Raw genomic sequence first — 17,205 nt, 5'->3', positions numbered from 1 at the left:
TTCTCCGCACCGCATATTCGGGGGCGCAAAAAAGCCGTGTTGGCTGGCGGCGCGTGGTCTTTGCAGAGCTGAATTGTCACACAACAAAGATAAAACACTTGACTTTGTGCGATGAAGAGTTCCCAGGGAGAGCGATCAAAGGTGAGCCGGAGTCGTGATTTCCAGCTGATGAGGCGAGAGGAGGGATAAGGAGAGAGAGCAGGGAGGCGAAGACTGAAAAGAGCTTATAGAGTCTGTGGGAGAAGAGGAATCGGGTGTGTTGATACACTGCAGAACAACAACTTCAACACAGAAGAGCTTGCCAAAAAACTCAAAGTCGAGTTATGTTGGCAATTGAGAAACCGAGAGGACGCGGAGGTCTGCATCTGTAAAGTTTGGCTTGGAAAACTGGGGCCGAGAAAAGCAGGCCTGAAAAAGGGGGATAAATTTAAATAAGGGTGAGAAAGCTATGAGGGAAGCGGGGCAGGCTCAGAGGTTGAGATACGAAAGCTAGAAGACAGGCAATGGTAACAGGATGACTGAAAACAAGGGAGGCAGGGAGTCCCGCAGCAAGAAGTAAGGGCAAATGACACAGGAGGCAGTGAGAGGAGCACTGAAGCACTGAGGAAGGCACGGTAACATTCACCGTTAGAGCCGATCAATTTCCCGTCCCCTCAATAATTGATGTGACGAGCACGGCGGGCTGTTATCTGTCAGGCTTGACTGACCAAAATACAAACCCCAGTGGGAGCCCATGCACACACACACACACACACACACACACACACACACACACACACACACACACACACACACACACACACACACACACACACACAAACTATGCAAGTCCAAAAAATGTCTGATCCAAAAACACAAATGTTCAAACCTAAGAGCTAACCTTGAGGTAAATGGTACTAAAAGAAAGTGAGAAATATAATTCAGAAAGAAAAAATGGAGATCACATGCGCTTCCTGATGCCTTCATTGTCATGGTCACACTGTTCTGATGTTGCTGAAGCTCTCATTCATCATCTGAACTTTCTGTCCCTTACACATGCAGAGGCATAAAGCAGCACTTTCTTCTCCTTCTGCTGTGTCCTTTTAATCTCACATCCTCCATCTTTCACGTTTCCCAATGTAACGTCACACGCAATTCCGTGGCCGCACCGACGCTTCCGCTTTTAATCACAGGCCAGTATCATTGCATGTATACGGACACACACACTGGCATCAGGTTACCTAACAGCTAACAGAAGCATCAGGCAGACAGAGGGGGAAAAGGCAGGCATGTGGAAGGAGGCTCAGCATGACAGAGCACAACAGGAACAGGCTCTCACTCAGCCCATATCTGTCAGGACCCCTCGTGTCGCTCTACCCAGATGTGCCGCACCAGAACACCCACGCAATCCCTACACACTTGCTTTATTTCCAGCTGTCCCCCCCATGCACAAGTACATACACTTCAGGCTTGGTTCGTATATTTGCGTGTGCACCTACAGATCGCGGGACTAACTGATCATACGCCCCTTTTGTCTTTGCTGACATTTGCCATATTGCCATGTGTCACAGCATATTTGTGCAGGCGCACATAAAGAGAGAGTGACAAAAGTAGAACAGTGGAATATGTTAGTGTGTATGTTGCAGGAACAGATGAACAACTGAAAACATGTCAGCCCGACATACTCCAAATGCATGAAGCACAGTCGAGAAGCAGAAGAGCGGAGCCGATGCAGTGTATTAAATCCGATATTGGGTGGTGGTGGTGGTGGGGGTCTTATTATGCAGAGAAAAATTATTATTAGGTGTTCATACGCATTTCAAACTGGCCCGATCAAGAACAAAACACTTCCATCTGCAAAGTGTTAAGACATAAATAGCCATAAAATTTATGAGTCAGTTTGTGGGAGTCAGATGAACGTTGGCAGTGTAGTCATCTTCACAGCCTGTGATCATAGATGACAAACACGTGGACACGAGGCAGAGTGCATGCTTCCACACAAAAAAACAAAACAAAACACCACAACATACATGGCTGCCAACAGGTGAGCAAAAAGCTCAGTCGCTGAGAGCGTGCTAACATGTTATCATAGGTGTTTGGATGCATCTGTGGCTTATTTACCCAAGGATAAGGATATATGCCAAGCGGCTATAGGAACAATCTGCCCCTGTAATGCTATATGTCATTTTCTGTTTGCTGCAGGCTTTTAAATGATGTGTCACTCATGGTTTTAAAGAGAGGGGATGCAGTTCTTCAGAAAAATGGCTGCACTGTGGAGGCCTTTTCAACAACAACAACAACAACAGCAAAAAAAAAAAATGTATACGTCTGGATGCTTCGCTAATTGCAATTCAAAGCCATCATTTAAGAATATTCTTAAACGTGATTTGCATTGTGTGACCTTTGCAACAAGATGAAATATATTATCACCATCTAGCATGTGGCAATATGCAGTCAACCTCTCTGCTGCCAGAAATCGATCTGTCACTGTACATTAAGTTTTAACTCAGCTGATGTGGCGTTGAATAATAACGATGATATTCAGCTGTTTTTGCACAACAGCAGTGGCTTTAACAGACCCACGCAGGTGTTTTTACTGGGAGTTATGGGAGTCGGACTGGGCTTTGAGGAGAGCAAACTCAACTGTCTCCCCCCGTCGAGCTCTAAGGCGTAACAGGGGGGGATGAGACCTGCAAGCAGAACAACTGAATCAAATATGAATATCAGATATTTTTGGTTAGGGGAGACTGTTAGCATGGAAATGAGAACTGATTTACCATTTTGTTTGACTTTATTCATTCGGCGCATTTATGTTGAATAAAGCTATTTTTTCAGCTATTTCAATGTCATTCATTTTTACAAATGCAGAAAACACAGAAAGCATATAAGATGGACGTAGTGCCTTATAGCTGCAGTACGTTTACTGACATAGACACTATAAAACAAGTGTGAAAGTGCCTAAAAATGTGCATTAAGGCTACTAGATGGTGATTCAAAATAAGACTTGCTGTCGTGTGCACGTCGACGGGAAAATACTTTATAGCCCTTATTTATCTAGCTAAAAGTCTCATTGAGATTAAAATCTCTTTTCAAGACAGACCTGTCTAAGACCTGGCTAAGAAGAAAAAAATACAACACATAGCAATATAAGAAGTAAAGAAACAAATACAGTTCGTATCCAGTACAGACAAGCGAACACAAACATGTGAATCATATGCAATAACAGCGTGATATTAAAAGCAGTCACACTGACCAAAAGAGCTATTCTCTCGCTCTTTTAAAATGGACTTCCACTCCCACTTCATCACCAGTTCTGACAATTTCAGCGCCTGCTGGAGATTATTCCAGGAAACAGGGGCAGCGTATTTAAGAGCCTTTTTTTTTTCCTAATTCGGTTCTGACTCTGGGGACAAACATTTGTATAATATTGTGAGAGCGTAGGCTATACTGGCTGCAGTTTTTACACACATACACACAGATAAGAAGGAACCGACCAAGCATAGATTTATAGATAAAAACAAACCAATGGAAAAGTCTGTGGATATCCAGAGACAGCCACTCAGCAGCAACATACAGAGAACAGTGATGTACACGATGTCCAAAGCCAACCATAAAATGCAAAGTACAATGATGGGCACCATTAAAAAAGATTAAGTTCTTCCTCACTTGGAGAGAAAAACAGGATTTAGTCCTAAAAAAAAAAAAACAAATCTATTTGAACTTTCAGCTTGGACACAGGCCTTTCAATGTGAGCTTCAAATGACAAATTGTGATCTATAATGATACCTGGAAACTAGATGCTACCTAGGTACCTAAAAATGGTGGCTTATAAGATGTAACATTTCAATTTCAGCCCATTGAATGGTTTTGATCTTACGAAGCGAAGACAACAACTCTGTCCCATATGATAATAACATGAACTTAGATGTGTCTGGACTTAAAACCAACTTCAGTTGAGTTAAGCAGGACTGAACAAGATCAAAGGCAGACTGAAGAAAATTCAAGGGTTTTCACTACTGAAGGAGATGAACTTACAGACCTGTCCATGGACATTTTCCTACTAAGTTTATGTGACGAGTCACACATTTTGGGTCATATTCAAGGCCCTGAGAGGTAAAACACTGCAACCTTTTCAAGTGTTTGACCTCTAATGGCCACCGTGCATACTGAATTAAAAAATGACGTCTGTTTTGTAAATCATGTTTCAATATGGAATTGTGAGATATTTGGTATGAATCTGCACACTCATAGGCTAACGAGTTGTAAATTAGAACTGTGTGGTTTCACAATCAGACCCACACCCTCCTCATCCTTAATTTCACACTGACACTGAATAAAATGACTTGACAGCAGCACGCTGTTCTCAGTCTGTGTACTTAGGTCCACAGATTTGCCCCTCGATCACTACGTCCAGGAACACTGAAAACACTCTGCTTAAGGCTTCAAATTTAAACTTACTTACAACAGGTGATGTCACTGTGACTATGTCCATCCAGCTACATGGAGTAGCTAACAAAAAAAAGATTCCTACACCTACTTAGATAGCTAGCTGGCTAGTTAACTAGAAAACATGCCCCTCGTCTTACGTTAGTAAACTAGAATAGAATAGTCATGTACATGTTCTACACAATAGTGGAACTAGTGCTGAGTACAACAGCAAACATGCTTTGAGGTCTGGAAGGAGGCTTCTGTTAAGGACTGGAGTGGTGCCATGTCTAATAAACCACTTAAGTAAATACACCTGTGTGGGTTTACCATAGATTAGCTGGGGCTGTGATGCAGTTGTGCAGATATTTCACACTCTGTCTTTCTCTTTTTAGCTGTCTTTATCCATTGTTATCTATATTCTGTACTTTTATTATGTGAAATTCCAAGAAATTAAATTTAAATTTGATTTTCAGTGTTTCATAGTTCAAACCCATAGTTCAAATGTGTTTTTCCCATGTCTATCTGTTGTCTGTGTCTGTGCTCATCATGCAATAACACTGGCAACCTGCCCAGGATATTTCCTTCCTTCTGCCCAGTGCGCGCTGGGATAGAATCTGTTGGCCTCGTGATCCTGGAAAGGGATAAATTGGTGTGTTAAATAGCTGTGGTAGCTTGGTAAAATCCTTTGTGATACTCCCTAATGGGATCACTGCAGTATTTTATTATAAGTACACAACAGAATTACAAAAACATGCAAAAAAAATGTCATAATAAATCTATTATACGTCATTTACTGAAAACTCCTTTAATTTGCCACTTCCTCTTTCATGTACCATTTCCATTTTTCAGACCGGCATTACTCAGACTTTTATTAATAGTCTTGCAGTGTGTGTAAAAATAGCTGGAATCAGTGTACAGATACACTATGCTGGGGGAAAAAGTATTATGATAATAAAAAAAAGTACCAAGGCATTTCTAGGACAGAAGCCAGCCTTCCAAGAACTGAGTGTGACTCCCATGTGAAGAGGAAAAAAAGGAACAGGAAAAAAAATACAGTCCACTTGAAGAGAGACAAATGACAAGATTGTAAAGAACAAACAACCTTTCTGCCTAACACCTTGTACAACGCACGGTAGAACAGATTCTCCATCCAAAGCGTGCTCTGTCAAGCTCAAAACATGATTCCAGCATTGTAGTGCTGTGAAGTCCCTGCCATGTAGGCCAAGCCAAAACAAATGTGATGTCAATGCAATAATAAACGAGCTTTGTGTTTGAGTGCAACCATGATAATTAGTCTCAAGATGGTATGTTAGTAGAGGAGGCTCATAAAATATAGAGGCCATTTGGCGTGCACTCAAGAACAAATCTGTATTCTAAGAGCGTGGGCTGTTACACTAATGTTCTACACAGTTTAAATCTGGCAGAGGCACAGTCAGAAAACTTTGTTTGGAGGAAAGATGCTGACGGTTCCAGGCAGCAGGCAAGAAAGATTACTGAGTCAGCGCACGTACATAGATGCGCACCCTCTCCCTGACACACATGCCGCCACACCACACACTAAACTCTAAAGGGGGAAAAAAATCCCTTTTTTGTTGACTCGATTGCCCGTGTGCCCGAGAGACTGCGCGCATCACCATTCAAGGTTCCTGACAAAATTGGGGTCGCCGCTGAACAGCACAGCAACTCAAGGTCGGGGAGATGATAAAGATGTATATGAAGTCTAAATCCACAAAATAAGATTCCCTCTGTATCTCCCCAAGTGCCTACCTGCCAAGCAAGCTTCCTTTGTGACAGAGTGTGAAAGGTCCGCTTCGCAATTTCGGCTTGAAGCCACGTCACATTGTGGTGGTAGTGGAGCTGAGGTACGAGGCTGAAGAAAGTTCGTCCGAGCCCGAGACTCCCGAGGGCGCGTAATGTATGTGCCATTTGCAGGCAGACGGGTATGAGCGACGTGTTCCAGCAGTCTCAGGCGGGGAATCACAAGATTATTATCCCAGTCCCCCCAACATCAGCAGAGGATGGCATTTTGACAGCACTAATCACCCCATTGTGAACCTCTTCTGTTTGCTTGAGGAAGCGAAGAAATCTCCAGCTGCTGAGACCCAGGGAAACATAAAAATAAAAGGGGTAGCAAAGACCTTTAATGCCCGTTGGGTGGTCGAAAAGCTCCTGGTGGGCTCTTTGGTTTGAGACGCTAGCTGCTTGCTCAGACTGTTACACGGTGTGTTTTCACAGCTTCAGTTCAAACAACCGCCTCTCCCAACCGCATCACCCCCTCTGAGGAAATGGCAAATACATCGTGGCCATCTCCTGAGGAACTGGCAAACAAAGAAGAAAAGAGACTTTGTATTTCTTTGGATGTTTTAAGGCTGGTTTTCTCTCTCGTCTTTCTTTTTCTGTAGCATTAATTATGCATATAAAATTGGACTTTTTGATTAGAGCATCAAAAACAGAGCAACAAAGTTTAAGCATGGATTTTATTTTATTTTTTTGGAAGCAAAACTTGTCTGATTAAAGAGTTCTTTAATAGCAGTCAGACTCAAAAAAAATCAGCAACAATGAGACTCAATTAGTGTTTTGGGGGGAGGGTTTGCAAGCGTGCCCACAGCTGGGCTGCCGAAATAATTTTCTAATAGATCAACAAAGATGATGTGGATAGAGGAATAAAGACAAACACACAAACCCAGAAAATTACATATAATGTTTCGGAAAAGCAGCCATGTGCATCAGAGTATGACTGGGGCTGACCGCCATTACCGCAAAAGTGCTCTGCCGCACTCTTTGCAGAGACACATACGCAGGCACAGTCTCGACCCAATTACAATTAAACGCGGAGCTTGGTGCTCCTCCGGGCCAGGGTATCGATGATTCATTTTGTGTTTTATCAAAGAAAAAGGAGTGCCATTAAAAAGAGATCAGTCAGCCACCAGGCATGAGGAGTCTGCTTCTAATTGGCCATTCATCAAAAAGCCTTCTCAAGTAGATCGGAGCCCTGAAATATCACGCATGACAACTGAACTGCACTACATTAATTACACTACTGATGACCCTCATGCTCTACGGCCCACTCCACGCCTTCCTAGAGGGCTGGAAAGCGCACGGATGCACGCGCACCCGAATGCACGCGCACGCATGCCAGGATACACTCGGTCTCGATCCGTTACACAGTCAGAGATGGCAGATTACGCTGACATGGAACAGGATGGAGTACATCACACCTAGCCAAAAAAAACGCCATATTATGGTATCTATCAGTGCAATTTGACACAGAGATAACCATGACTGCATATTTCCTTTACCTCTGTATTTTTAGCTTCAAAAATCCCTCCCCAAGGTGCTGCCATTTCATCTGCTCAATATCATCAGTCAATCTTTAAAAGATGCTTTAAACCATTTCACTTCACAGCATGTCCGACATGTTTTCACACAGACACACTAGTTTGGAAATATAGCATTGTTGCTGCCTTTGTTCAACTTAGCAGCTATCAGGACACACACGGATGAAGCATTTCGAGCTCTGGCTCTTTCCTCTCACCACGTGAAGGGAATTCTCCTTTTCATCCATTTCCTGATGCACTCTAACTAGACAGTTTTCGGTCATGTCCCAGAATTGCGCGAGCTAGCTCTCTAGCTTTCCAAATACACACGTGCGAGCCTGAACAGCTGCACATCCGCTGACAATTCATCCATCTCTGAATCTCTCATTTTCTCATTTGAGCATTTTGGTGCTTTTCTCTCCCCCCACCACCACTTCTGAGCTGCTAGATCAGCTGGGGCTGGGTTCATCACTAAGCAGCAGCCCAGAGGCCAAGAAACAGAGAGACAACCTCTGCTACAGAGTTACCGAGCAGCTACGAGGTTAAAACAAGCATGAAAAAGCCACATGTAAGCTCGTCTGCATATATGCATGCATGCTCACACACAAACACACACACATTTATCTGTTGTGTCTGCTTTAGGCAAAGGGCTGATGAGGAAGGAATCTTCAAAGTAAGGGAGTGAAAGCCAGATGGTGTTTGATGTGTGGATAATGATTTAGGTAAGGCTACGCAACACTTTCTCCACATCCAAGCTCAACAGAAGCCTGAAACTGTTGCATAGACTTGAGCATGAAAACCAGAAATTGGGAGCTTTGCAAGATGTAGGAAAATGTAGCTCTGAAGTCTTGGATGTGCATATTGTTCCTAAACTAGCCTGTCTGTGTAACTGCCTTTCATAGATCAAGCAGCTGGAGCCATATAGGCTTTTTTCAAAAAGGAGCACCCCATAGGAATGGAACCTGTGCCCTTGCAGACTCTTGTTCGTGTCTGTCCCTGCATAGCAGCTCTGGGCTGTGCACGGCAGCTATCAGTTCATCATTGTCATACAGTAATTCAGTATGTAATGTGCCTCTAAGTCCCTAAGAAGCAGAGGAACAGACACACTGTCTACATGGAGCATGCTAAGCCCAGTCAGTGTCCTGTAGGACCGGCTATTTAACACAGGAATAAGCCAATTATCTTCATGGAGTAGGCAAATTTACAATAGGATTTGCTCAATTCCTACAGGACTTCTATGTCAGGGGTGGCTGCTTATGCTGTAGGTTTCATTCTGTCGTGGCCCCCCCCCGAACACACACACACACGTCTGCAGCTGTTGTGATACCACGCAGCCATGCAGATGCACATTACCACCAGCCCGAGCAGACACCTACACAGTCACTCCTACCTCAGGCACGCACAGCATTTTATACCAGAATTACTGGCAGCCTTGATAAAGATGAGCCCAAACACAGAAGTGATAAATAGCACAATAACACACGCACACACAAAAAATGAGCTACCTCCTGTGGAAGCAGTTTTTCCCCCAATTCAAAAGCAACTGTCGAGAAAAATAGTTAATTTTCAGAGTATGATAAATTTAATTCCAAAGCGACGGTTACAGTCATTGGCACCTTTTGTTGCAAGGCTTATTAAAGTCTTTCTAAATTGTGTTAAACCATGGTGAAATTATTTAAGTAGCTTGAGTTAGTGCCTTCAATTTCATATGTGCTTATGACTTATGGCGTGAGAAATAAGGACACGCAAATGGAAATCCAGGGAAAGCTGTAAAATTGAAAACCGCTATTCAGTCACATGCTTTAAAACTAATCACTTCAATGTGATGTCTAAATAGAGAGACTCTAATTTAATGTTCAATTTCCTGATTTCAGATTCCATGTGCTAAAGCACTAATTGTTTCCTCTTTCATTTCAGTGCAGCTCAGTGAGATTTGATCCCCCTCATGGATTCCACCCTCATTATCCTTGTACACGGAAGTAATGCAAGCTGGGCTGTGTGACTGATATGGCTGTTCTTTGATCTGTTCCTCACTTGTACACCTAAGACCTCCCAGCACCGTGACTCGTGATTTAAAAGAATCTTATGTGCACAGTAATTTTCCTGACGTATGCTCTCACAGTGCTCAAAATAATCACACTAAATAAAATAAAGCCTTTTATTTTTAAATGGGAAAAAAAAGCTGTCTTGTCTAAACAGACTTTTTCCGTACCTGGGCAAAGTTTGAGTATTAGCATTTTCCACATTACAGCACTATCGTCGGTACATAAACCCAACAGAGAGCTGGAGTTGCCAGAAGCACAGAAGCAAGCCTGTAAGAGGTTATGAATGAGAGGTACCAACTACGAAGACTTAATCCTGCTTCCACAAACATTCTGAGGTTGCAGTTCTTGCTTCTAGCTGTTTGTAGGAGTCTTTCCTCTGAGCTTATTAAATAGCCTACAATGCTGCACCTTAGAGTTACAGAGTCCATATGAGTGTGCTCAGAGCAAGAAAGTTACCAAATTTACAAATGTGGCACAACAGCAATAATACTCACAGCTTTTAATATTCCTCACACACAAAGAGTGTTCAGGACCTAACGATAAATCAAAATCTGTAATTTTCCCCAACCTCAGACAGGTGAGCTGTCATACACAGAATCATAATTTTCCGTCTAGTTGTTCAACAGTCTCATTCTAGAAAAGTCTGTTCACTAGACTTAATTGTTTTTTGCAAAGATTACTGTTCTCTTCTTTTTCTTTAAATTTATAGTCGGGATTTGCAGTAGTATAGTTTACTGTTATAAAGGTGGATACCTAAGGTAGCTTCTGTGACCTCTCGATCATTTAAGTATGAAAACACGGCATAAGGAAGCCTGGTAATAATGCAAACGCATTTTGTGGCACAATATGTTTGCTGTAGTTGAAGAAATTATCATAGCAAATCAAGATAATTTTAGTCATTCCAAGTATAATTAATGATATATAAGCGAAAAACTGACTTATAGGACAGATGTGGGCTGATAGTTGTTAAATTATTTAGCATACTGTTGCATCATGGGACTTTAGGCTTTACACAAGTTGGGGGGCTTTTTCAGCTCAAATCCACCGTGGCACTCTCCCCCTGGGATATTTAAAGGACATGTTCACCCAAATTACCATTTTCCCAAAGACTTCTGGTGGCAGACAGACTATTAATAAAGTTAACACACCAACTGACTGTTGAAAATTAGCCACACTGGTGTTGTACATAGAAAACATACATTATTCATTACATATAACTCACTGAACGTTCAGAGAAACTGTGGGAGAAACAGAAAACAAGACATGTATGGTTTAACAAGTAGCCAGCCTATGGTTATGACATAATTGCAGACTGTTACCCTTCATGTTAGCTTTGCCCCAGAGACTTACTGAAGCTAAGCTAACATATGCTAACTAAATACTTGCCTTTAACCAAACGCAGGGAACCCATGCAGGGGAGGCCAGCTGGCTACTGAGACACAGTAAGACCAGGTATATGATTTCTTTCTCATTTCCTATGCAAGCTAACCCCCCAAAAATCAGAGTGAAGAAAGTGATATTATAGTCAGCAGTCAACCCTTGATCCAAACCTGATAAAGTAATACAGCATAGGTGTGATTACTAACTGTAGTGTAATTCGTCAGTTCCATAATGTAATCTTTTATTAACACAGCTTGAAATAAATAAATAAGTCATATATACTGGATTTGTCTAGTTTCTTTCTCCCAATTTAATCCAACGTCAGGGACTCTGGGAGTCTTACTATTACCACCATTTTTTTTCTTTGGCATGCTTATTTAACATCTGTGCACCTGCGTGAAAAAACTGAAGCCGTTCCAAATAGATTTAGAAAAAAAATATGTAAGAAAATGCCCATTATCATATTTCATTTTGGCTCAAATTCAAATTTCCATCTGAAATAACTAGAGAAAGGATTCTTTTTAGCTCACAACTCCAATACTTCAGCCAGTGGCAGCAGGTCTATAACCAACACACACACTGACACACACACACACACCTATAACCAACAGTCATACGGGCTTTCTCTTTCTGTCAGTGTCCAACTCCCTTGCCCTCTCTCTATCTCATTTCTGCACAGTGGGGTATAAATGTAAATACACAGTTACACACACACATATATACACACACGCCTCCACACACAGCCTGGAGCAGCCTCCTGTCTTTCTGTATAATAATGTCTCCAGTGGAGCGAGTTGCTGTACTTTTTTCACGGGAGTCCGCCTTCATCCCACCCATTCAAAAAGCCATCCACCACCGAGCTGGGGGTTGCCTCCACCAATCTGACATCGAGCTCAGAAATTCAGTTCTGCCCGGTGGTAACGCAGACCCACTGCTGGCAGCAGACAGACAACGCACCTCCACGCTTGCACAAGGGGAAAATTTTAAAGTTCACAATAAAATATGGTTGGAAATTATGCTCATTTGACAACTTATGCAAGGTGTGCGCCACTGCTTGAGTAGGTGCGTGCATATCTATTGTCACGTGCACACGAGTAAACAGCAGTGTTGATCTGGGAGCAATCAGACCGTGACAGACTCTGCAGCACCATCCCACAGGCCTATAGTGAGGAAAAAGACTGCACTGCTAGGCATAGCCATTTCCTCTAAATGACCGTCTCTCTCCCCTCCCTTCCTCACATCACCACCGGGGGAGAGACTGACTCCATGTCTCGACACAGCACTGCTAAAGCTGGGGTCAGCCTGTCCTGCTCTAACCTCAGTCTTGGAACGCTGGGGACACATCACAGTATTGGAGGAGGGAGGCTGGGGAGGACGGAGAAAAGCGTGAAGGATGTTGAACCTAAATTCAACACTTTCCCTGAGAGATGCTTGCTGTGAATCCATTGGCGTTTTTCCATTCTTAAAAAGTTTGCATCAGCAACCATGTGTCTTTCCCCTCCTTTGATGCCCAATCACCATCAAAGGGCACCGAGGCAATGAACTGTTCGCCCTCCGCATCCAGCTGGAGTTTAAAGGGAACATCACGTATGGGTGAAAAATGGCTCGCCAGTCTCTTGCCTTGAGTAGGTAATTGGAGATGATATAGTTGAGATTTAGTTCTGGGCAAAGTCACTTCAGAGTCGCAGACGTTTCACTTCCCCTTTCAAAGACTGACACCAGAGGAATAGTACTCTGCCGAAGGTTTTACACAGCTCATTTCCCCAATCCCAAAAAAGCAAGGAGAAGAGAGCACGAGCAGAATCTGAGGCGATCTTAGATCCTAGAAGCTCCTTGTTCCCTTTTCCGTTTATAACAATCGGAAAGGAAAAAGGAATTCTGCAATTGCATTACCTCTCTGCGTGAGGGCCCTGGGGAACGTTCATGTCTTGAACACTAAGCATTCATTTCCTTGTTCTCCACAAGGATCCCTGGGAGGCCATGTTGTCTGATTCATTTCACTGAATTGTCAGCTAATGAATGGTACGCGTCCATCGACTGCCACACACTTTCTCGGAATAGAAAAGCCCCCAAGGGTGCTCATCTCGGGGGTTCTCCTATTCTCATTAGGAGGGAATCAAACGGAAACAGAGGCTCACTGATCATTTCTCATGTCCTCTGTGTGTGTGTGTGTTCCATGAAGTGGGGGTGTGGCTCCATGCGAAGGCGTCTTTCTCTCTTTGACTTGGTGATCACCGTTTTTGGACGTTTGCATCTTTGAGGGCATGTTATTGACCGCTTTTGATTGAGCCTTTAAACAAAGACGACTAGCGGACTCTCTGGGACAGTATTAGTAAGTGATCTGTCTTGCTGGCAAAGCATTACAAGCCACTTCAGGCATGAGAGGCAACAAGGTTATGTAAGATTGACAGGTGAGAATTGTTAAAGAAAATCTTCACTCGAGACCTGAATTCAAATATCGTTCTCCTGCAGCCTCCTCAGCTGTTGTTCCTCTCCTTTTATAAGTCCTCTGTGCCTTTTTCTGTCTCTCTGAGTTGTGCCATCCTGCATCCTCCTCAGTAACTCACCATCTACACCAACCCTTTCTTCTTCCTCTGCTGGTGTCCACAACACCCAGTAATGTCCGCTAATGGGATTTTCCGTGTCCCTCCCGTGTCACAACAACAGCACCTTTCTCTTTCTTTCTTTTCTTCAGGCAGTTTTATCGTCAGCATAAGTCACTGACTCAATGCAACCTGTCTCTTTCCACTGTTACCACCCTCTCCCTCTTCTTCTCCATCTTCCACCCACCGTCCACTCGTTTCCCACTCTTCCCTCTAATCTCACCTCATGTTCTACCTGTTCACATTTCATCCACTCCCTCTTCCTCCATACTAACCCCCTCCAATCCATTGATTTCTCCTAGCCTCCCCCTCTTCCTCATCCTTCTCTGCCCTCCTTTTACATCCCCTTTCCCCTTGTTACTCCCCACCTGTGCAAAGGCTATTTGGTGTGAACAGTTAATAACGGAATCATAGTGGGTTCTTTATCTTAGCCACATTACAAGATAAGGTATTGATATTGAGACTAGTATTTGTAGAAGCAATCATATTTTTTCCCACAGAAGAGCCATGTAATATCACAGCTGGTCCAGGGAAAAATGCCCAAATGTGCTCACGTGATCAAATGTACACTCAAAGATAAACGCATTCACATTCATCACAGATGTACATAAACACATTTGCAGCTATGGTATTCACAGACATTGAGCTGATTGCACCCAAACACCCCGGTGCAACAACAATGTATAATACATGAGCTTTCCACATACATAAACATGTCTCGCACTGATCAGAGTCATTATAGTCGCTTAAGACCCATCATGTGTGTTTGTGCATGTGTGCGCGTGTGTGTGAGGGAGTCATTCATGTATCACATTAGTTTTTATGTATATGTTCAACAGGGGGCCATCATGGCAGAGATTTTCCTCTTGAGAATTGACCCAGCTGCATCAAAAGCTTGCTGTGCACCCTACAACATGAAGAAATTATATATAGACGTGGCAGACCCACTTTTCTTGCTCTTACAAAAATAAAGCACGGCAGTAGGCTGCCATAATCGATATAACCTGAGAAGGCAGGTCATAAATCTAAGCAAATGTATTTCCCAGTAGAGCAAAGGATGCTTAAGGTCTCACACAAATGAGAGAACATATATATTATATATATATATATACATATATTAGAGTTGTGCAAAAACAGAACACTTTGCAAAGGCACAGGCACGTCACCAGACACCCGTGGATATGAAGCCAAATACTGATTATCACCGACTTATAGGGTCGCGTAATAAATGGACGCAATTAAGCTGGGTTTTTGAAGCGACTCGCAGCCGATCACCCTCATTAGGGACGCGCTGAACCGCAGACAAATTTCCACATACGGACGGCGCGCAGGTAAAATATTTGCCGCGGGGTGTCGGTGCTCCGTATAGTGACAGTCTGTCAGTAGCAGTGCACTCCGTCTGTTGGGAATCGGCTCGCACGCGTAAAAACACTGCGCCCGTCCGGCTTGCATTGAAAGTGGCATCCTCTTCGTTCTGTGATCAGAGGAATAGACACCCGACTGAATCAATGAAAGAACGACCAATAAGATAATCAATCGGTATGCACAACAGTAAGTATGTTGTGAAATTCCCCAACATACAAGCACACTGGACAAGTCCTCAGTCTCTGACCACAGGCTCCCAATTAGGACTCCACGTTCACTGTCGGCCATTATGAATGTGATAGCTCTATAATAATTTTTACAACAACAGTCCGTCCTTAAATTTTCCACTGAGATTCGAGGGATATACTTTTACAACGACTAAAACCCAGTAGACCCTCCGGAGTGTCGGAAATACGCGCGGAGTCGGACCGCCGCGAGAATTAACCACATCCATCTGTTTCGCTGAAATAGTACAGAGGGAACACGGATCGATATGTGGGTATTTTACGCGTCACGTGCCGTAATTTCAGTTTTAAAAAACGGTGAATGTCAAGCAGTGTCGCCTGATAGCAGACGGGGAGAAACGCAATTCCCAAATACCAACAGAGGGGAAAACTGGGTCTGATCTCCAGCCAACCTGACCGAGGTAATAATAAAAAAACAAAACAGAAACAGTGCTTTCAAAGACAGGATTATCTGGGCTAGGACATTTTTGAATTTACCTCAGGATGTCGGTGGGATTGCCTCAAGTTTCTTCGTCCGTCAGCCGGTCACAAAACTGAGTCCAAGAAGGGCAAACACTGTTATCGCGCCGTCTCTCCTCTCTCCCTCTCTCTCTCTCCCCCACTCTCTCTCTCGCTCTGTCTTTTCAAACAACGTCACTCCCGAAAATCCGTGCACGTTTTTTTTTTCCCCACCTCCTAATTTCCACGGTTTTCTCTCTCTTTGTCCCGTCTTTTGAATTCTTAATCATCGCCTTTTTTCCTCGGGAGTGATTAATATCAGTATTATGTCCATCATCACTCATAATTATATCCACCACCTCCGCCACCGGCGTGATCATCGTGATCATCATTCATCACGTATCAATACATCACTCTCATCTGCCTTATGTGCTGGAGTTTCCTGTGCACAAGAATTTTTCCAGTACAATTGCACTCACAACCTACGCTGTTTCTTTGTTATAAGAGTTCAGTAATACTTTTATTTTCCTAAAAGGTATTTTTCCAGAGTTTATGTGTTCTAAACCCTTAATTGGAACTTAATAGATAATATACTTAAGCTTCACATAGTACTTCTAAGATATTACTAAGATCAAAAACACATTATTGAGCTTTGGGTCCCAGGCTATTTAGAAAATTAAAGCATTATCTCACTCCATTAGTGTGGAGGAGAGGTTGACTAAGGCACCGTAGGCAATGCCACAAGTCACTTTAGAAACATTAATCATATTAAAGGGAAAATTTTAAAAGGATTTTTGGTACAACTTTTAATAATATTGGTTTTTAAGAAAGACTAATGTTTCAAGCCATTGTTAATAAATCTACTAATCCACTAATATACTTGGGTTGCCAGACATATGGGGGGGGGGGGGGGGGGGGGGGAGCAAAAAAGACCAATGCATATGTTATTGTCGGTTATAAGAAAAATATTATTTATGCAATATAATGTTGGTTGTCCCAACTGTTATTGGGTTAGAGGCAGGGTGGACCTCGGATAGGCCCCCAGTCTATTACAGGGCTAACACAGAGAGAACGACAACCATTCACACTCACATTCACACCTACAGCCAATTTAAAATCACCAGTTAAGTTAAAACTGCCTGTTAAAGAAAGCCAGAGAGAAGTACCACACATACAAAGAGAACATGCAAACTCCAAACAGAAAGGCCCCGACCAGCTGCTGGATTCGAACCCAGGACCTTCTTGCTTTGAAGTGACAGTGCTAAAGGTGCCTCCCATGATCTGAGGCAACAAAAACCTTCATAAACGTTATTTTAAAAAATGATACTAAATTTTATTTCCTAAAGTTTTCTGTAACATCGTGTTACAGTTAATCATGCAGAGACATTCACTGCTTTACTTTATG

General features: G+C 42.9%; 1 protein-coding gene across 2 annotated transcripts in view; it reads right to left on the bottom strand.

The window, feature by feature from the left end:
• cdh24b (cadherin 24, type 2b) overlaps positions 1-16,225 on the bottom strand; it is a 160,530-nt gene extending 144,305 nt beyond the window's left edge. For both annotated transcript variants that reach the window (XM_085253247.1, XM_085253248.1), the window contains exon 1: positions 15,840-16,225. The gene's annotated coding sequence lies outside the window, so the exon portion shown is untranslated. The remainder of the gene's footprint in view (positions 1-15,839) is intronic.
• Between the last annotated feature and the right edge of the window lie 980 nt (positions 16,226-17,205).

The sequence above is a fragment of the Mchenga conophoros genome, linkage group LG18 (genome assembly GCF_057382185.1).
Source record: "Mchenga conophoros isolate Kocher_MC1m ecotype Shallow Benthic linkage group LG18, M_conophoros_male_GT1.1, whole genome shotgun sequence".
NCBI lineage: Eukaryota > Metazoa > Chordata > Actinopteri > Cichliformes > Cichlidae > Mchenga > Mchenga conophoros.
This window is presented reverse-complemented; position numbering and strand designations above follow the sequence as displayed.